Source organism: Catharus ustulatus, chromosome 1, assembly GCF_009819885.2.
Source record: "Catharus ustulatus isolate bCatUst1 chromosome 1, bCatUst1.pri.v2, whole genome shotgun sequence".
Taxonomy (NCBI): Eukaryota; Metazoa; Chordata; class Aves; order Passeriformes; family Turdidae; genus Catharus; species Catharus ustulatus.
In genome coordinates, this window is record NC_046221.1 from 158,869,877 (window position 1) to 158,891,454 (window position 21,578).

The window sequence follows — 21,578 nt, forward strand, 5'->3', positions numbered from 1 at the left end:
AGTTTTAAGAATGTGGGGTTTTTATCATTTGTTCTGAAAATGTTTCAAACTGCAGCCAGTTGTTAGGCTATAGTGTCATTTCTCACTTCACCAAGCCTTGGTACTTGCCACTGATGGAGCAGTCCTTTAAATTCTGGCTCACATCCAACCCCTTAAAAGGGTAACCTCAAGTTTAATAACCCTGACAAAAATGAATAATGTTGAAACAAGTTAGAGAAGAAAAATCAGTTAGAAATCAAAGTACATCTCTACTAAAGCCTGGGCTCCTGCAGCAAGCCTTGCCAGTACCAGACTCTCTGCCTTTCTCTGTAAGAATTGTTCAAAACCAGCATAAATCCCACAAATGTAATTATTGTTCTAGATTCACAGGGAATATTTCTTGCTTTGGACTTTTATTTTTTTAATGTTTCATTTAAGTTGCCCTTAATAGGCATTCATGTCATTATTTGAATTAAAGAGCATTGAAAGCAAATATTTCTTACAGACAGAACAGTGAGACTTATGTCAACCCTTTGCTGCCGGTAGAAGGTCAATGTGGAATTCCACTGAAAAATTCCTCTCTTATACACATAAGAGCTTTTATTCCATACAGTTCAGACAGACCACAAGAGCTGTCCAATAAACTTTTTCATCATCATTATCTGATCTCCAAGGTGTCGTGTGGCTGTCTGATGCTACTGAAGACTAAAATATTTCAGATATTCTTGGACAGAAAATATAATGTATATGCATAGGGTTGGTTGCCAGATGTCTCTGAAGATACATATTTTACTGTTCTGTATAATTTGGAGTTTCTAGGGTTTATGTACAGAAATACCACATTTTCATAATTCATCTGAGAAGAAATTAAATTAATCTCTGTTCATTGCCTGTGAGAATAGAGTGGCTTTTCATAGGGCTTGGAGTAACTGCTCAAAGAATGAAATAGCCACACTTCCAACCAAATGAGACTACATAAAGGTTTAAATCCCCTACAAATTCTAAAAGAATTTTCCTATTACGAGTTCTGCCTGTTTTCCTCAGTCACTTCAGCCAGGGTAATTGGTCAAGAGACAGACACTCACTGCAAGCATCACTTTTATTCACAAAGCAGCAGTGGATGTTCTAGACTAAACATTTTGATGAAATGCATCTATTCAGGTCTTGGATCTTCCCACTATTTGTCTCTTGGCTGGATCTGGAGCAACCACGATCAGCTCTTGCAGTCTGTGATCGCAGGGGTCCCTGTATCCTTTCCAAAACTTCATTTCAGAGCCTCCCTTCTGCATAGAAATTTGTTGAATACAAAATAGAAATAGCATGGCACCCTGCTCCTGTCTCAAGGTGGAAGAATGACTCCATGTACACTGGGCAACCTTGTGATTTTGTTGTGATCTGCATTTGTTTCTGTGTTGAGACACCTTTAATTTCTTTGTGTTTTTACTCCTTTTACAGAAAAATAAAACCAAACCCACCCCAAATCCACAGAATCAATACCGCTCACTTGATCCAATGGGTACAATTAAAGCTCCCATCCCAGCAGATTACTTCACACACATCTTTTCTCATGCTGTTTCAAAAACTTCCTTTTTCCTCCAGCACACCAGGCAATTTGCACTTCAGCAGCCTGCAGGTATTGACCTGGTTTCCATAAGGGTTCACCAACCATTCCTACTTCATGCCACAAGTGTCTTCTTCAGTTTATATTTAACAAAAGAGATTTGGAACTAGCAAAGTGGAAATCTGGCTGATGATCTTGGCAAATCACTACGAACCCACAATTACCATCACTGCAGTCTCGTGACTTTTGTCTAGACCTGAAATTTCTCCCTGAATGCTTTTGGCACTTTTTTTTTTTTTTTTTGCACAACACTGATTACAAGTGTAAGAGAGGAGTCTTTCCAGTCTTTATTGCTTTGATCAAGGATTATCTCTTTCCTAAGCCTTCATAGAATCATAGAAAGAGAGTTGGAAGGGACCCACAAGGATAATTGAGTACAACTCTTGGCCTCAAACAGGACCCCCCAACAATCCCACAATGTGCCTGAGAGTGTTGTCCAAATGTTTCCTGAATTTCAGCAGGCTTGGTGCTGTGACCACTTCCCTGGGGAGCCTGTTCCAGTGCCCAACCACCCTGTGGGTGAAGAAATTTTATTAATATCCAACCTAAACCTGCCCTACCAGTCATCCCAGGTCCTGTCCCTGTCACCAGGGAGAAGAGATCAGCGCCTGCCCCTCTGCTCAGCTGCAGGCTGGCAGGAAGCTGCTTTCCTCCTTTGTGATACACACACAAAATATTGCTCACCATGACTGTTTTGGGAAACAGCCTGGACCTGGCCAGTTTATCACTTCAAAGGCAGATCCATGCTGGGATCTGCATGCCAGATTTTGCTACAATTGTAGTTTTTAAACAGCTTCTGCCTGACAGCACAGCCAAAGAGCAGGGGACTTAACACAACCAACCAATCAAACCAAAACCAAACAATTATATTAAAGAATGAGAAACAGTTTTAAAAGTTGACTTTGTTAAATTTTAATAAAGAATGATCAGCACAGATTGGCTTAATTTTGCACTGAGTCTATCTATCTATACAATCTGACTAGCTCTGGTAGGAAGGGACAAAAAGCAGAACTTTATTTTTTGAAAGTCTGCCAGTGGTAGTCTCTGAGCTTCAGGGAGGAATTAATACTTATTCTCTTCTCATCTGTATTGGCAGTTGCCTTAAAACAAAGTGCCACAGAATACAGAAACGCTTATTAAAGACTTGATCTTTATATTAATATGTGAAAATGTTTGTCTTTTTAAAAAAAATATTATTATTAACTTTTTCCCAAATGTATTCAAACATCAGATGAATTAAAAAAAAGTTTTCAGGTAAAGTGTTTTAAAGGTTATATAAGTCACAAACCATATTTGTCAACTTAGTTGACCCTAATATGTTAATTAACATAGAATTAATCTCTCTTGAGGAGATATAAAACATATGAAATCAAGAAAATTTGGAATCCAGCCCAGCAAAAGGGTTATATAAAAAGGATGTACTGAACCATTTAGTCAACAACACTGCACTAATCTTTTGAAAGGAGATTCTAAATGCTAAATTTTAAAGTGATAGAATAAATAAAACCTTCAGGACTTTATTCCTAACCCCATGAAACAGAATATTAATTACATCTTCAGAATGAGATAATTTCATATGCATAAACACGGCTCACAGGTTTGCCATCCTTTTTGCTAGAGGGTTTTGTCAGCTGGGAATATTAATTCATTTAAAGAAAAAAATAAATAAAACAAACAAAAAACAAGATAAAAAACCCAGATACATGCTGTTAGTTTTATTGCAATGGCAAGAGACAAATCTGGAATGAACAGTTAGTGGCCAAATCATTGGCTCAGTTTCTCTAGCAAAAAATCCTCCAGCTAAAGTCTGGAGAACAGACTTTAGTGCTACTGGATAAAGAGGTTCATAACCTGGTTTTAAAAGTAAAAACAACACAAATGGTCCAAGAAAGCAGAATAAGAACAGTGAACAGAAAAATGGTTAAGGAGTTAAAGAGTCCTTTGCAGGGGGACCCACAGCCTCACACAGAGAACCCACAACCTCAAAAGCCATGAAAACTAAGGCTGTTCTCTAACCTCCCTAACCTCCAGGTGCTTTCCTGTCAGGGAAGAGGACCTATCCCTTGTTCCTTAGAAAACTTTGAATCTTCAGTTTGTTTGAGGGTCCCAAAATGTTGAAACGTGATCTTTAGATGAGTATGAACAAACTGTGCAAGAGAACAAATCTCAAGTCTGAAAGTATCATGATGAAACATTAGAAGAATAAAATGGTGTGAGCAGCATCAAATGGACAAGGCACCACCCAAAGGTTGCCTTAGGAATCTTAGTAACTCAAAGCTGGTCAATAAACAAAACAAAACAAAACAAAACAAAACAAGAGAGGGCAATCTTCAAACAGGAATGTTTGTTTTCTCCTGGTGCTTCAGAGGTGAAACAGGCATAAAGGCAGTATATTTCTTTCAAGTGATGTATGGCTGCATAATTCACAACTGGTGATTTCTAATGCCCTCAGTCTATTGAGCCAAATCAGCATTGGACAATGGGAAGCACAAAAATCCTACTGGACAGAGAAGCTGACTTTTCATGCCAACACTCTAAATATACTTCCATCATTGCTCACAAAGACTTAATACATACCTGAATCCCTAAAAAGATTAGGCAAAGTTATCAGAGGAACGCCTAAAGATACCTAAATATGATAAATAAATTTAATATGTTGTACCTGGATTTAAAAACTGGTAAACTTTGTAACGGGGGCACAAAAACTGAAACTTTATATTAGTGACTAAACAATTCCCATGACATTTTGACCCCTTCTTTGCCTTCAGAAAGTAACTGTTCCCCTTGCCTGTTTGTACAGCCTTGGCACTAGGGGTCCATCATTCCCAATGTTTAGCTCTCAAGACTCAGACAGCTGAACATATTTAGTCTTATAAATAGAAAAAACATTTGCGTCAGGCACTACACCATGTTAATTCCCTAAATTGCCATATTTTCATTGCTCGTTATAAAACATCCCTTTACCCCCCTCCTCCCCCCGCCCCCCATCAGGGAATGATCTCCTGTGTAAAGGAGATAAATGTGGTTAACTGTTTAATTAATCCTCATGTTAGATCAGAGTTTCTTTCAGGGAAATACTTAAATTTGTAGAAGGTAAAGAAAGAATATCAACAAAATGGAAGCTCCTCTTTCTCAAAAAAAAAAAAAAAAAAATAGTTCAGATCTTCTGTCCAGTTACAGTCCCACTAATTGCAATGCTTCCAACATTATTCATTTCATTGGAATAGGTTTCCCAGGGAAATGGATGTCCCACACCTGAAAGTGTTCAAGGCCGGGTTGGACTGGGCTTTGAGGAACCTGGTTTAGTGGAAGGTGTCCCTGTCTATGGCAGCAGGGCTGGAGATAAACAATGTTTAAGATCCATTCCAATCCAAACCATTCTATGATTCTGTATCTCCTTCCTTTGTCCCATTTCTCAGGAGAAGCTTGCAGAAATGATAATCCTCTGCCTGTTAAGTCACACTCCCACCACAGTGGATTCCCATATGAACAAAAGAAGATTCTTTGCTTCCATCACAGGACAAACTTCACTTTGTTCTTTCTGTTCCCCCCAGATATCTGCCACAATACAGGAATTTTACCGTAGCACTGAATAACCTTTGCAATAAACAAATTCATAATGGGTGGTATCAGTGCCCTCATTTATCAGAACTTTCTTTGAATTATATATATGCCCTATATATTGCTATGTATACACATATATAAAACATGTAGTCTTATAAGCAACATGGTTATTTTCATTTGCTGGAGAACCAGATAATCAAATAACTATCATCATGTTTCACAGGGCAATGAGGCAGCAATTAATTTGTTAATAATTGTGCAGTGCTTTGAAAAGGTAAAAAGCTCAAAGCGCTGGGTACTATAATTAAGAAATTGCTAAATGTTGATAAACTGAAACCCAAAATTTCATCTCTGAAATTGCTACAGAGCTGTTCATCCTCCATCTGTGGATACTGTTGTTGCAGCAGCTATTGACTGCACACAGCAGTAAGCTTGAGAAGGCTGAAAAACTAGCAGATGAAATGCTGATCTTAGTCAAGGCAATAAACACATTGCCCTGGCATCAGAGGGTCTCTGTCTTCAGACCATACCAGCTACCAGGAAGAAAATTACCCCATCTCAGCCAAAACAAGGACAGAGAATAGCTTTTTTTCTTTTTTCTTTTTTTTTTCCCTAGTTTAGGCAGCAATAGATGGTTTTAAGTAAGCAGGTGGTTTTTTTGGGTTTTTTGTTTGTTTTTGTTTGTTTTTTTGTTTTTTAAAATTACCTCAAGAAGCCACTTTTTCTGCACAAAATGATTGACTGCAATCATTGGTTGTGTACAGAGAGGGTCATAGAGTGGTATGGTGTGGAATGGACCTTAAAAAAATATCCATTTCTGAATTCCCTGCCATGGGCAGGGTCACCTTCCACTGGAACAGATTGCTTAAACCTCATCCAACCTGGTCTTGAGTATTTCCAGGGATGGGGCATCCACAGCTTCTCTGGGCAACCTGTGCCAGTGCCTCACCACCCTCACAGTGAATAATTTCTTCCTAATACCTAATCCAAAGCTCCTCTATTTCAGTTTGAAGCCATTGCCCCTTGGTCTGTCACTACATGCTCTTGTAAAACGTTCCTCTCTGTGGGCTTCAGCACCTTTTTATGGGAAAGCTGGTATGGAAAAAAGGTTTTGCTGCTCCTGTGCTTGGAAATCAGCTTCAATAGCTTAGAATACCCAGAACTAGTGGAAACTCTTTACAATTTAATGTTCATTGGAGTATATTCATATTTCAAATCCAGGATGAATTTTTGCTTCGAAGCAGGTGCTGAAATTTTTGCCTCGTGTCATATTCACTGTATCATTAGAGCCTCTTTGCCAATCGATTTGCCACAAAGTTCTGTCAGCTCATTCTGAATTGATCTACAGAGGACAGTGACCTGCAGCAAGGAGTGACTTGAAAAGGGACCAGCCTGGTTTACCACAGTAGTTAACTATTTGTATCACCAGCAGAGCAAGAACAGCATTGCTGTAGCTCAGATGCTGTAAAAGAAAGGCTGAGGGAATTATTTACTGTTGTCTACTAGAAATCATGAAGAAATCAGCCTGTTCTTTACCTTGAACCAGAGAGAAAAGGCATTAAGTAAAAGCACCCTTCCACTAATGAAAAAAATACTAAATTAAAGGCAGTATGACTTGCTTTCTGTTTTCTTTCAGTACCACGTGCAAAATCTGGTCTCAACGGTTGTGTACAAAGGATTTATATAGTGAACTTGTTTAAAACACCTATAAAAACAAAATCTGCTTTTCCAGGCAAAACTTGATACTGAGGTCAAGGTGGATGCACAGCATCTCAAATCCATTTGCAGTCTAACCTGATTTTGAAGGCACAGCAACCAGGGCAGAGAGAGTTCAGGTTAATAGTGCAGCCTCATGCCTAAATCCATACAAACAAAGCTTCAGGGGATTAGACTCTTCTACCCACATTATCTTCCAAATCACTCTGCTTGGTTTTGTGGTAAGTATTTATGCTGTCTGTCAAACCTGGAGCTGGCACCACTGGATTGATTGCTCCCACTAGAGGCTTCCTCACATTTCTAGAAAAATTAAACAAATTTAAGCAACAGCACAGTTTGCTTTCAAAAATATATACAGTTCTACTACTTTATTTGATTTTGTGGTGTAGTCAAAAGATCTGCAGCCTCTTCCCAATCATGCAAATAAATCATTGAGCTGAAAAACAGTGTTTGAGGCATTATGGTTTAAGTCATTTCTGGTATTACAGGCGTAGTGAACACAGCCATGGAGCCTGGGTAGATGGAAAGCCAAGACTCTCCAAGGCTCAATATAACAGTAGGGAGCTTGTTGCATAAAGAAGAAACTTCCAGCTTGCATGCAGTTAGGTAGGCAAAAAATAGAACTGGTTTGCTAAGCATAAGCCTCTTTTATGTTGGGAGAAAGCCACTAGCAACTAGGAAAATGAAATGAATGAAATGAAATTAATAAATCCTTTGTCCAAAGATTTGGCCACATAAGACTGAAGAAGCAATATCAAATGCAAAGAAAAAAAATCACTATTCCTCATTTTCTGGTCAGCTATCACGATAAAATGGAGTATCCTGAGCAGATTAAGACAACATAGTGTTTCAAAATAACGTAACTCAATCTGACACCATGGTGTCTTTGGAGATACAGGGTGGAAAGGTCCAGATTCTGCAGGAAAGCAACAGCATGGAGAAGTCATTCCTTATGTTGGAAATATCCAGATAAAACAGAATAAACTGGGTTATGAATGTTCCCCACAGCATTATGAAGACATTTGAAGTATAGAAAATAATCAGTGGGTTTGTTGGTTATTTTTTTTACTCAGTCACATACTACTGGAGGTATCCTATGTTTCAAATTTGCTCTGGAAGTTTCTTGTCTCAGTGCACTACAAAGGCAGGAGACTTTTAAAGCTGCATATGTGCATGTTCGTGTTATAGTTCCAAGACAGAATTATCATCATCAACTTCAGTTGATAAAGGTTGCTATCAGTTCTTAACCAGTCTAATTAAGGCTGCTTTTTCCTGAGTGGAAAGATCACAGTAAAAAACATAAAATTCTAGCACCTACGCCTCATCTCCCCATTTTTTGTATAGTTTTGAGAAGCACACAATGCTGTGTAGCACTTCATGTACTTGGAAAACTTGGAGATGTAGCAGGAGCAATGTTGGCTGAAGCACAGTAAAGGATGATAAACTATCTACCTGGCTATGGCTATTACAATAAAATAAAAAGAATCAGTGTGGGTTTGTGGATTCAAGATGACACTTTTACAAAATATAACCATGTATTGTGTCCATCTCTTCCTCTGAAACTTTTACCAGCCTATCTCTAGGTATTCAAAGACCTGCAGATGAAAGAATAAACAGATCCAAGACAGTGAATAACTGATCCCTCTTCTTCATTCAACACCAATTGTAGTAATGAGACTTTCCTTGGAAAATAAACAAGCTACATAATTAGTCTGCTATCTGGAGTCTCTTATATTCCTCATTTCAAGCAACATCAATCACTTGCATCCCACGTTATTTCCACTCAAGCACGGCATCCTTCTTACTGCTACCACAGAGCATTGGTGAGAAATGCCAAATCACATAAGCAAAGTGGATCAGAATATTGTTTACAACACTGTATGGAATGCCATGTTTTATATTTTCTGCCTAAATTATACATATATATATATATATATATATATATATATATATGTTATACATGTTTCCACTTCACATTTGAGGCTTGGCAGGCTCAGAATGGTGCTTTAGTAGCTCAGTTAAGGCATCAGTTCACACTCTTACAAAATGCTCATGTAACTCCCTAGTGAACCAGTCAGATGCTGGAAAATATCTTCCAGATCACAAGAGCACAAGTCAAGCAACACAGCACCCTTTATAAAAACTGACTATTAAAGGATATAAGAGAGGGAAGGGAAGGGAAGGGAAGGGAAGGGAAGGGAAGGGAAGGGAAGGGAAGGGAAGGGAAGGGAAGGGAAGGGAAGGGAAGGGAAGGGAAGGGAAGGGAAGGGAAGGGAAGGGAAGGGAAGGGAAGGGAAGGGAAGGGAAGGGAAGGGAAGGGAAGGGAAGGGAAGGGAAGGGAAGGGAAGGGAAGGGAAGGGAAGGGAAGGGAAGGGAAGGGAAGGGAAGGGAAGGGAAGGGAAGGGAAGGGAAGGGAAGGGAAGGGAAGGGAAGGGAAGGGAAGGGAAGGGAAGATGTAATCTGGAATTTTAGGGGACTGCACACCATTTATCTATCACTGTCTGCTGGCCGGCTTGCTGGCTGATGACAAGAGCTACAGATGGAAAAGGTGGGAGGGAGTTAAATGGAAAGCTGTCCAGCTTTTCAGACTGTCAACAGCTCTTCTCTGATATTTTTTGTGAAGTTTTTTTTCATTCCCCTGGGGAGAATTGTTCATAGCTTTAATTACTTTCAATTACTAAGAAAGAACATTGAAACAGAAAACAAAGACACAGCAGTTCTTCTCTGCTCCTGAATTTTGCAAGGATCACACCCCACCCAATTCCCACCAGCTTCACAGGGACTCTCAGACAACAATTGCAACAGGTCAGCAAAATTTAGGGACAGCTTCTTTCAGGGTACAGCTGTCTGAAGCTCAGTTATGAGCCAGAGGGATTCATCTTTTAATGAGATCCACACAGTTCCAAACTGAAGCTTCCAAACATGTTAACACTGAGCTTGACCAGTGATGTTTTGTCTAGAGATCTGTTCTCGCAGGTTGAAACCCAACAATTCCCTCAGAACAGCCTGTACAACTGAAGAAAACTCACTGGAGCTAGATTTTAAACATGACATTGTTTTTTCTTCCCTAGCCTTTCCCTTCCTATCTTCAAAAGCCATCTCTGTGCAAAGAGAACTGAAGAGAGTAATAAGGTTTGACAGAGATCTGAAGCCTAAGAAGTATCTTACCACGGCATAAAGTCTCCTGAGCCTTTTGTGATAAATAAATGGCATACTGTAAAACACAAATGAGCATCACTGTGGCTGTGATTTCATCGTCCCGATGGGGAACCTGTGCCTGGCACAGGGCCAGCCATGTAATTCAATACTGAAACAGGGCCCACAAATGGACCTCGGAAGGAGGATCAATTTTAATGTAATCCCATCTACTAATCAAAAGGGACTGAGGGATTAGCATTCGCTAGGAAATGTCTGCTCAAAGTTGTCGTACTCATTGATAAAGATAGCTTTGTTTTAATTAAGATACAAAATGCCAATTCCAGGTCTAATTTTAGCTGCAAATAATCAGTTATTGATGATGTGTCTGGCTGAATTGTTTTAACCTCTCTAGAATATTTTTTTAACTAGATCAGTCAGTGTGGATTGTTTTTTTCATACTGCAAGGAGACCACATTCTCATCCTCCTTGCATGAGTTGCCCACAGTTTCCTGTTTTCCCAAAATTCATTGTTAACCCCATGCTAAACCTGACTCAAGACTCTCCCTTCACCCCTGTCTATTCACCTGCAAGGCTGTATCCCATTTTGTCTAGCCTATGCCATGCTGAAGCACCACGTTGATCTGCCCCAAAAGGCCAGATGACATCTCAAAAACTCAAGTGAGGTGTGCCAAAAATAATTACCTGCTGCATTATCTCATCAGACAGAGCAGAAAACACCCTGCCCCTTCTAGTCTGGGTGAGTTGGCCAAAATAAGCAGCACTGACTTGCTTGTAGCAGCAATAATGTGACCAACAGGACCAGAGCAGTGACCGTCCCCCTGTGCTGGGCACCTTGAATCCTGCCCTCAGTGCCAGACCCCTCATGACAAAAAGGACTTTGAGGTGCTGGGGCATGGCCAGAGAAGGGAATGGAGCTGGAAAAGGGTCTGGAACGCAAGGAGCAGCTGAGGGAGCTGAGGGGGTTTAATCTGGGAAAGGACAATCAGGGGTCTTACCAGTCAGGGTATTATCCTCACCCAGACAAGTTTTGCACAGTTTTGCTGCAAATCAGACACAACAAACTCTGGCCTCTGCAAGATCACAGTGGTGAATAAGAAACCTCTGTCATAATTTCACAAAATCTTTGGCATAAACCCAGGTCCAGAATTGAATTTTGCATCTGGAGCCTCTGTAACAGGCCACAGATGCAGACAGTTTTGTAGACTCATTGAAAGGGACTGTAAAGACCATCCAGTTTCTATTTCCCTGCCATGGACAGGGACACCTTCCACTGCTCCAGGTTGCTCAGAATCCCACCCAATCTGGCCCTGAACCATTTCAGGAATGGGGGATTTGGAAAACCTGTTCCAGTGGCTCACCACTCTCACAGGGAATAATTTTTTCCTAACATGTAATCTCTTCTCTCTTAGTTTAAAACTGTTACTCCTAGTAACAGATAGTCCTGTCACTATCTGCCTATGTTCCAACATATTGATCTTAAACACTGAAGCTTGAATGTTTTCTGATTTGACTCAAATCACAGCACATTTTTTTTTCCTAATGTTGGTATTCAAGGAGCTCTATACAAGCAGTCAGACCAAGAAGCAGAGACTAAATCCTACACACATCTCACAGCCTGACCAATCCTCTGCTGATCTGCACTTCATTCAGAGTGGTTTCAAGGCGTGATTTAGCTTAAAAGCTTAGGCTGTACCTCTTTGAGGAGCACTCTGTTGCCTCCATCTTACTGCTGTGTCAGTCCTAACTCACCCCAGATGATACCCCAGGCCTGTGGATAGCTCTTTGTTCCTACCTTGCCAGCAAGGCACAGGGCCTCTTCCCTTCCCACCCACTCATTTGCAGTCAGCTGGTGCAACTGTGACTCATCCCATTCTAGTACAGACTTCAGGAACCTGTTCAAGGCATTTAATAGCTCATCTCACAGTAGCTGTAGCCTTCATAATTAGTCCTGACCATTTAGAGTGGAACGATTTTAAACACTGCCATTTCCTCTCACTTCTTTCTCTAGCTTAGAAGAGGATGGGGTCCTTCCAGAAGACAGAGATAAGAACATGCTCCTGCCTGGCAAAATTGATCCCCACCCCAGTACAGAATCAATCATAAAATCACTAAATGGGTCAGGCTGTAAAAAACACAGTGGGTCATCTGATCAAACCTCCCTGCTCCAGCAGGGTCATCCCAGAGCACAGGGCACAGGATTGTGTTCAGACAGTTCTGGGATATCTCCACTGAGGGAGACCCCACACCCTCTCTGGGCAATCTGCTCAGTGCTCGGTCACTGCACAGGGAAGAAATTATTCCTCATGTCCAGGTGGAACTTCCTGGGATCAGTTCCTGCCCATTCCTCCTGTCCCATTGCTGGCACCAGGAGCAGAGCCTGGTCCCTGCTCTGACCCTCCCTGCAGACACAGACAGGGATGGGGTCCCCTCTGAGTTTTCTCGTCTCAAGGCTGAACAGCCCCAGCTCCCTCAGCTTTTCCTTGTAAGAGAGATGTTCCAGTCCCTTCATCATCTCCACTGGAGCTCCATCTCTCTCTTGTCCTGAGGAGCCCAGAACAGGACACAGCACTCCAGATTTCCCTCTCTAGGGCTGAATAAAGGGACAGAATCACCTCCCTTGATCTGCTGGCAATCAATGACCCTCCTAATGCACCCCAGGATCCCACTGTGCCACAAGGGCACTGCTGGTTCCAGGGGGTCTGGATGGTTAGAACTCTACAGGAGAAGAGAGAGGGATGGGAAAAAGCCACCTTTCTAGGGAAAGATGTTGAGATTTTCGAGAAACACGGATTGGTTATAGGTTGGAAGGTGAGGAACAAAGGTGTGGAGAAGGAAGGCAGTGAGTGAAAAGAAGAACATGGATAATCTAGCTTCTTTTTCCAGAAAATACAGCAATCTCAAGCACATCTAAGATGAAGAGGCTACAGATTTCAGTACAGATATGATGTTTATTTCTGAAGCACTTCAGATCTGTTCAGCACCCAGAGCTGAACATGCTTACAGAAACAGAGAAATCCATCAACAGAAGGAAGGAGCTGAGCTTCTCTGACACAAATAAAAAAGCACAAGGATAGACCTAGCTCAAGAACATCCTTCCCAAACTGAACAAAAAGAGAGAATGTTTAATTTTTAAAGGGAAGAGCTACCCTCCAAAAGCAGAGACAGGTCACCACAGCTTTTTGTTCTTGTCTAATGGGTAGAAGGGCAAAAGAAAAGGCAAATCCCAGGGAGCAGTACCTGGCAGTCAGCACAGTGGTTTGCTGGGATTGACTCCGAGCTGAGACAGAAATGTGTCAGGTTCCCATGCAGGGACAGCAGGGACAAGGACAGAGGAGATGAGTACAAGGCAGCAGGAGGCAAAGGTCAGCACATGTCCAGGAGCTGGAGATGGGCAGGACAATTCTGCTGAAGCACCATGAAGTCAGGACGTGTTCCAGTCAGGAATTATGCCTGGGCACATTAACACAAAGCAGTCATGGCACAACACAATTCCAGAGAAGTGGCTGTGAAACAATTTCCCTTGTTTGTGCAGCAATCTGTTTATGGGACCTGGGGATAAGAACAGGCCCAAGCAGTATGAGAAATCCATTATATTGAGAGATATTCCACACAACTCCAGCTCCACTTTACAAGAAACCTAGGGGAGGCCACGGAAGATGCTGGCAAAGAGGGAAAGAGGGAGGTGAAGGTGTGTTTCTAAGTTGAAAGAAAAAAAGAAAGGAAAATGCCCATTGCAACTTTGCTACCTTTAAGCCTTCCTGTTCCAAGCCTGTCATCATGAACACTGGGGCTTTTAACAATTACCTTTTATAATCACAGCTACATGATGATGGAAAATATTAAATCCTATTATGGCACAGTGGGGGTTTTTCCTGGGAGAGACACGGAATGTTTTAACCTGCTGTGGCAATGCAGATGGGTCTCCTTTGAGGCCTGAAGAAGAGATTGCTAATAATTGATTTATTATAGGACAATTTCACCATGCAGACAGAAGAGAAAAAAATGTTTCTAGTTTTGTTTTCCATTTTCATTAAGTTTTTTATTTTTCTATGCATATACTGAGCCCTGGCATTCTGCAGTACCTTTGTATTTCCTCCTCTCCATTTTTCACATAGAGTTCAATGTTCTTATTTCTTACGCACTGAATAAACGGAGCTTTAATTTTAACCAAAAAAAAAAAAACAAAACCAAAATCAAAGCCTAAAAAAGTCCTAAGGAAGTTAATTACTAGGTTGGGTTGAGTATTTTTTTTTCCCCTAATCTTTTTTTATTCCTAATGCAGCACCAAACCCAGATTTTCTGAATGCTTTTAGCAAGGAAGGCACTGTGACATTTAAAAAGCAAATGCAGAATACGTGTTCCATGTACTAAAGCCTAGTGTTATGTGCACTATGACCTAAGAATTTCAGTACTGATAGAAACAAACAGAAAAAAAAAAAAAAAACAAACTCTAGAAACATATCTACATATGTATAGGGGTTTATGACCCAAGAAATAGATGCTGGAGTTTACCTCTTCACTTCAGAATACTGGAGACAAATACCACATTGCAGTACCAATGATAGAGGCTTCAATGAAAAGGTGAAAGTCATCCTGAAATTACACATTAGACAATCTGCCTCTATGGGACGAGCTGGCAAGACACAGACTGGATGGGTGGTGTGCAAGATGAGCAGGAAATTGGGTAAAAGGCTGCACTCAGAGAGTGGTGATCAGAGTGTGGCCAGCTCTGGTCCCCACAGCTCAAGAAAGACACAGAAAACCAGGAGAGGGTCCAAAGGAGTGCCATGACCTGGCCTCTGAGCCATGACAGGAGGAAATCTCTTCCCTGGAGAAGAGAAACCTCAGGGGGAATCTCATCACATTATTCCAGTGACTATTCCTGGGTAACTGCAAAGAGGACAGTGTTTCTACATGAGGAACCACATGGAGAAGGAAAGGGGAAATGGTAACAATTTACACCAGAAAAGGATTCACCCTTGTGTGAGGAAATTTTTACAGTGAGAATAATCATTCCCTGGAACAGCCCTGCATGGTCAGGTAGAGCCTCCATCTCTGGATGTTTTTCAGATGTGACTGGGCAGGTTGATGCATGTTCCCCTCTTGGCTCCCACAAAAGGCTGGGCTGAATGAACTTTGGACATCTCTTCCAATCTGGGCTATTCAGCCTCTGTTTAAAAGTTGATTTTAAACTCATCCTCTCATCCTCTAACCAAAAATGGAGCACTTTTCCCTCATTTCCCCATTTTATCTTTTAAAATTTTCCTCTGATATTTTTTCCTAATTTTTGGGGGGTTTGTTTTGGTTTAGTTTGATTTGGTTTCATTTTTTGCAAACTACAAGGTTTAAAAGTGTTTAGTTTTGTTTTGTTTTTAATCTACATTCAAAGTCATGCCTTTGACTTTCACAGAATGCTATCTTTCTCCTGCATTTAGGAAAATAAAAGAGGCAAAGGTAAATTTTTCACTTTCTGTTATTCTAGGTGCTCAGCAGTCAGTTCTGCAGAGCACAACTGCACCAGCTTGCCACAGGGACTCCCTTGATACCAAAACCAGGAGTGAAAACCTTTCTCATCCCATATAGGGAGTTTTTCCATTAACTTTGCAAAACTGAGACCATGAGAACCTCACCTAATCATTTCCTTAATTCTCAGCTGAAATAATATATTCATTTTAGTCAAATCCAAACCACAGAAACCAGTGTGAATTCTGGTCACCTTCTGGAGCCTCCTGCTTTAGTGATGGGGACCCTTGGGAGACAGTGACCAAATTAAAATGCAGCACCTTAGGAGGGGCCCTGCTTCTGGTGAGACACTGCAATGTCTTGAAAAACACACCCATGGGACCTGTAGCAAGAAATGTTCAGGCTGTGAGTGGGTGGGTGTTTGTGTTCAGACTCCAAATGAAAGCCCTATATTTCCCACAAAACTTTTTGACAGAAATAAAAATATTTTGATGGATCAGAAACACTGTGTCTCAGTGAATCAACACTCTTCATTTAAGACTATTTTTTTTATGTGAATAGCTTCTTTTTCTAAAACAATTGCATTTTGACATTTTAAAAAAGTGTTTCAAAACAAACAAACCCTGAACTTTCCAAATGGATCTCTTAATTTCCAGATTTTGCCCTAAACAAATTCTAGATCAATACTTCCCACAGGTTCATGTTAATTGAACTTAAAACATTTTTAATTGCCAAATTCTTCACCACAGGGAAAACAAAAAAAAGCATGATTAATTTTTCTATTCAAAAATAATCTTCATTCCAGTTCTTATACATCATATTATTCTATTCACAGCAAATTTTATTTCCTAAGGTACCCATACACATAGAAAGGTTTTCTGAAGGCTTTCTTTCCTCTCAAGTAGTCAGAATTTATTTTTAAGCCAGCAAGGGCTATGAATCATTTAAGTTAATTCTTTCCATTGTACATTACTTTGTATTCATCAACAGAGTATTTCATCTTCTTTCAGGCAGCTTTGTTAAGGTGCCACAAATCTCACCTAGGCATAATAATTCTGCATTTTCTACCATCTTTATTACTTTGTTGATCATTAAATCAATGATCTGGAAAAAAAAAAAAAGGGATGCATTCAACACTGATTTGAGGCTTGCAGTAGATGTGCTGAGACTCAACAAATATTCATAAACAAAACATGATCAATATTGCCCTTAAAATTAAAAAGGAGGAGTTTGTCTTCTACCTCAGCAGTTCCAGTGCTACAGACTGAAGCAGCAAAATGTTTGAATGAATAGTTCAGGCTCCTGGTGATAACCCTTGCTCTTGACCTGCAGATCCTGAGCAACCCAGTCCCGTGGAAGGTGTCCCTGCCTGTGGCAGGGGAGTTGGAATGAGATGATCCTTGAGGTCCCTCCCAACTCAAACTGTTCTAGGATTCTGTGGTTGGTCCTACCAGAACAGCAGTCACTGGTGGAGCATTGCACACTGGTGGAGAGAGAAGAAGCCACCATTTCTCTTCCTAACCTATTGTCAGCAATGTCTAAGAGGACGCAGGAGTGAAAATTTCTGGAACAAGTCTCCAGAACATATCATCCACTACAGAGGAACAGCAACAACCAGCACAGCTGTACCAGGAGTGACTAAACACAGGCTGGAGGAAGGCCACAAATTCCAGTGATAGCTGCAGGCACTGATGTCAGCACCTGCAGCAGCACCTCAGCATCCTCTGAGCCCCAGCCACAGGCAGGGAGGGCAGCACAGCCATTCCCAGCTGGAGAGTGGCTGCTGTCAGGGATGCTCTTGGCAGCTGGAGACAGAGGCACAGCAATGTCTAAAAACATGACCCAGGGTGTCAGGCCTGTGTGTGGAGTGGGGAAGACAGCCATGGGCCAGGAGCTTGGTTTACTCCCTGGATTCTTGAATTTTCCTTCTCAATTCTACACACTTCAGGCCTCAGGTATTCCTGGCATCATACTGCTGCTCTCCTTGACTTCAACAAGAGTCAGAGAGACTTGCAGTGCGTGAGGCAGGATAAATCTGCAACCACACACATTGGAAGCTCAGGCTGTACAGTAAAAAAAGGAAAATTCCAGAGAGTTCCCATAGAGACAGTGATGGCCAAGCCTCATAGAAGCACAAAACCATAGAATGTCCTGAGCTGAAAGAGACCCACAAGGATGATTGAGTCCAACTCCTGCCCTGTATAGGACATCCCAATAATCCCACCATGTGCCTGAGTGCATTGCCAAATATTTTTTGAAATCTCTCAAGGTTGGTGCTGTGACCACTCCCCTGGGGAGCCTGTTCCAGTGCCCAGCCACCCTCTGGGTGAAAATCCTTCTCCTAATGTCCAAACTAAACCTCACCTGACAGCTTCATGTTGTTCTTTTGACCCTACTTGCTGGATACCACAGAGAAGAGATCAGTGCCTGCTCCTCATCTTCCCCTCTTGAGGGAGGTGTGGACTACAACGAGGTCTCTCCCCTCAGCCTCCTCTTCTTCAGCCAAGTGACCTCAGCTACTCCTTGTGTGGCTTCCCCTCCAGGCCCTTCACCATCTTCACTGTCCTTTGGACAATTTCCAATAGCTCTGTATCCTTGCATCCTCAGCCTCTCTTATTGCCACTCTAATAGCAGTTGTAGGAATTAAACCTTCAGGTGCAATTCTTTCCACAAGTTTGTCGATTTACAAAGTACCAGGCATACTTCATCCTTCTGGAAATCAGCTTCCAACTCCTCTTCTTTCCCCACACAGAATAAGTTACTAAGGTACAAATAAGAAGTGCTGGTGAATAATGGAAATTTCCTCCACTAAATGTGTTTTACTTTGGTTTTTTTTTTTTCTCTTAATGTGCAACCATAACCTCTGCAAATACCAGAAGCGTGCCTATTTCTTTAAGAGGATCTGTGTGTTCCCATAAATGCACCCACACAAAGTGCTAAATTACTCTTCCAAACAAAGGGTACTGCATCTCTGAACCACTACAGAGGTGTGCATGAGCTGTCTCTGAACCAGCTCTCTCAGGGGCAAGGAGCAGATGCTGCTCTGCTTGGGTGAAGCACCCTTGGCTGTGCATCCCAGGGATGTCCTGCTGCAGCTGGGCACCAGGCTAAGCAAGGGACAGTGCCTCTGTTCTCCCAGCTGGCTCATGGATCTTTGCATCTTTCAAGTTCAAATGCTGTTTGTGAACAGGCTACATTTTTGCCAAATTTGCTATTTATTCCCTGATTGTGTCTTAGAACCAAAATCTTTTAGTATGCATAATGTGAAGCAATGCTAGGATTGCTTCATCTTTTTTTCCCCTGTGCTAGTCCAGCAACCAGCCAGGAATCCAGAGTGGGGCATCACACAGAGGAAGGTGATGGCAGAGGCAGTAGGAATGTGTGTGATTGACTGAAAACTATGCCATAAAGACAAATGTGAAGGGTGTTTGGAACAGAGGGATAAGGAAGGTTTGGGATGTCTGTCCCCTGTTCCATATTTTGACAATAAATAAGTTTACATTTGGTAAAAGGACATACATCTACAGTACAAATGGCTGTTCCTCAACTATTTGTCCAGGCTCCTGTTCAGGCACTGAAGACAAAGCTTGAGCATGACTTTTCTGTCCTAAAGCATGCATTTTTAGAGTTATCTAGGTAGTGCCTTAGAAATACCTATTTCTCTGCCCTGTTCACAAAAAGAAGGCTGGTGGCTACTTTGAATGAAGCTGATTCTACTAAAGAAAACTAAAATAGATATCAGGGTCTCAGACAAAATACACTCCTAGGCCTAAATATTACCACAGGAGATTTATCAATGTCATTTCAGCATGGGGATCATTGTGTAAAAATGTGAGGAAGGGTGAGCAAATTTCATTGCAGTTCAAAGTACTCCAAGATTACATGAGTGGTCCCCAAAACTGAGGGGACTGGGGAAGGGCACACCATTTATCCTCTGGTGGTCTGGCTGCACAAACCAAAGTCTCACAGGATGAGCTAGAGCCAATATCTCTCTAATCTTGCATCAAAGGAAATATTCTCACCCAATGCAAGCCTGCATTCCACAGGGGGAGCAAATGGAGGAGCATCACCTTCAGACAGTTTAACCCAAAGATGGGATGAAGGCAGAAAAGAGGAATTCTGGTAAGAACATTATCCCCATCACAAATGCACCGTGGTTGAATGACCATCTTTGATGATGAGAGGAACTGGAATGGACAGTATTTATAACCAGGATACACTTCAGCACTCACACAGTACAGCTGGTAGCAAATACAGATTTCAAATCACATATTTGTCTTAGGACTAAGAAATACTGTTCTTTCTAGCCAGAATAAGCTACAGGGATTCTGTTGCCAACCATAACATATAAAAGAACTCACAAAATTACAGTCACACACTAAGGCATATGTCTCACATTTAACTTAATGTTTATCTTGTCAGGAAATTCAGCTAGACCATGCCAACATTTTGTTTCATTCATGCTGTCTTCAAAATCATCTGTTGTTGAGGGAGGAAAAGGAAGGGGAGAGAAAAGAAAATGCAACAGAATGATCCATATATATATATATAAAAGGGACAAAGTTCAAAATAATCTCATAAATAAGGCTTAAACCTAAAAGCATCATGCAAAGGACTCCATAGTAACAGCATCCACCTTTACTTTGAATGGATTGAATTTGCCATCCTCAATTTCATCTGGAAAATAAACAATGGTTATAAAATTCTAAGTTCTAAAATCTTCACTCATCTACAACGTGAAGTAGACTCCATGATTTCTGATAAACCTTATTCTGCTGAAAGGTTTTGTGGGTTTTTTGTGCTGAGGAAGTCACCTTTACACACTTCACACCTGGTATCAGCCTCTCCTGAGGAACACACTCATAGGAAAAATCAATTGGAACACAAAAAACCCAAAAGAATGAAATGGCAACTACTCCCTTCAAAATTATCTAAAATGTTTTTATTTCCCTCATATTAGGGAAAAAATTTCCTTACTTAAAACACAGCTTACACAAGTAAATAATTCATCATCATGAATTATTTAGAGATATGTGGACTTAATATGTTTACAAGTCCCAAGCTGTTTTACAAAAGGGGAAACATTTCTATAATTGGCCCTCAAACCCTTTTAAAAATGTTTCTGTGATGTGAGGGTTCTGATTATCAGTGGCACCAGTCCTGGAAGAAAACATTTCACAAGCAGAGCGTTTGGTGGGAAGATGGGACCAGTGGGGGATGACTGAGGAAGGCAATCTTTTCTTAGTAATTGGCGATTATTGCTGCTGAGCAGGATGGTTCTTCCAGAGGCCATCCTGTAAGCCTTGAGCTATCTCAGGCATGGAAAAGGTCTCCAAACCAGACATAATTAAGTCACTGACCTGAGGCATTATCTCCCAGAGCAGTCACCCACCATGTACAGACACAGGGCAAGGCAGACCCACTGCAAAATCAGCACCTTCCCCCTGGCACTGCCTATTCCACAAATCCCCAGAGGAAGCCACTTAAGCTGAGGAATAAACCTGCCCTTGACAGCCCAAGAAGGCTTTTGATAAGTTCATTTTCACCTCTGTCATGCTCTGCACACCACTCTCAGAGCTGCTGCCAGTTTCCCCTGGATATCCCCACGGTCAGAAGTCCTCATGGAAATGCTCTTTGCCCCTGCGGCCAGACCTCCTGTCTCTCAAAACTCTCTCTGAAACCTCCTCATGACCCTGATCCTGACAATTCAGAGAATTTTAGAGGCCACTCACTTTCTGTTATAGATGTATAAAAAGGTGGGCTAGATAAAACCCAAAGAAGGATGGTCTGACCCGGGAGGTGACCCTGATTTTAGCATGATTGGAATAGATGCTCCTTCCAACCAGAGTTATCCTACTATCCTGTGAACAAAAATAGCCTTTTGCTATTCACTTCATCAGAGAGTAAGCCCAATAGCAGTCCCAGAAAGAAGCTAAGACTGGCTAAGAAAGACAGGTTTGTCATTCCTGGCACTCCCTTTATTAAGGTAGCCTCAACTCAGGGAAGTCCACACAAGAAGTACCTATCCCAAGAGAAAAAAAAAACCCTCTGTGCTTTACCTGCTCTGTTTCCAGCT

General features: G+C 41.4%; 1 protein-coding gene across 4 annotated transcripts in view; it reads right to left on the reverse strand.

Annotated features, from left to right (window-relative positions):
- The window catches only part of FAM135B (family with sequence similarity 135 member B), a 219,138-nt gene that overhangs the window by 188,988 nt on the left and 8,572 nt on the right, over positions 1 to 21,578 (reverse strand). The window contains exon 2 of one of the 4 annotated variants that reach the window (XM_033076045.2): positions 13,277 to 13,489. The exons of the other annotated variants lie outside the window; for them this stretch is intronic. The gene's annotated coding sequence lies outside the window, so the exon portion shown is untranslated. The remainder of the gene's footprint in view (positions 1 to 13,276; positions 13,490 to 21,578) is intronic. 4 annotated transcript variants of the gene reach the window in all.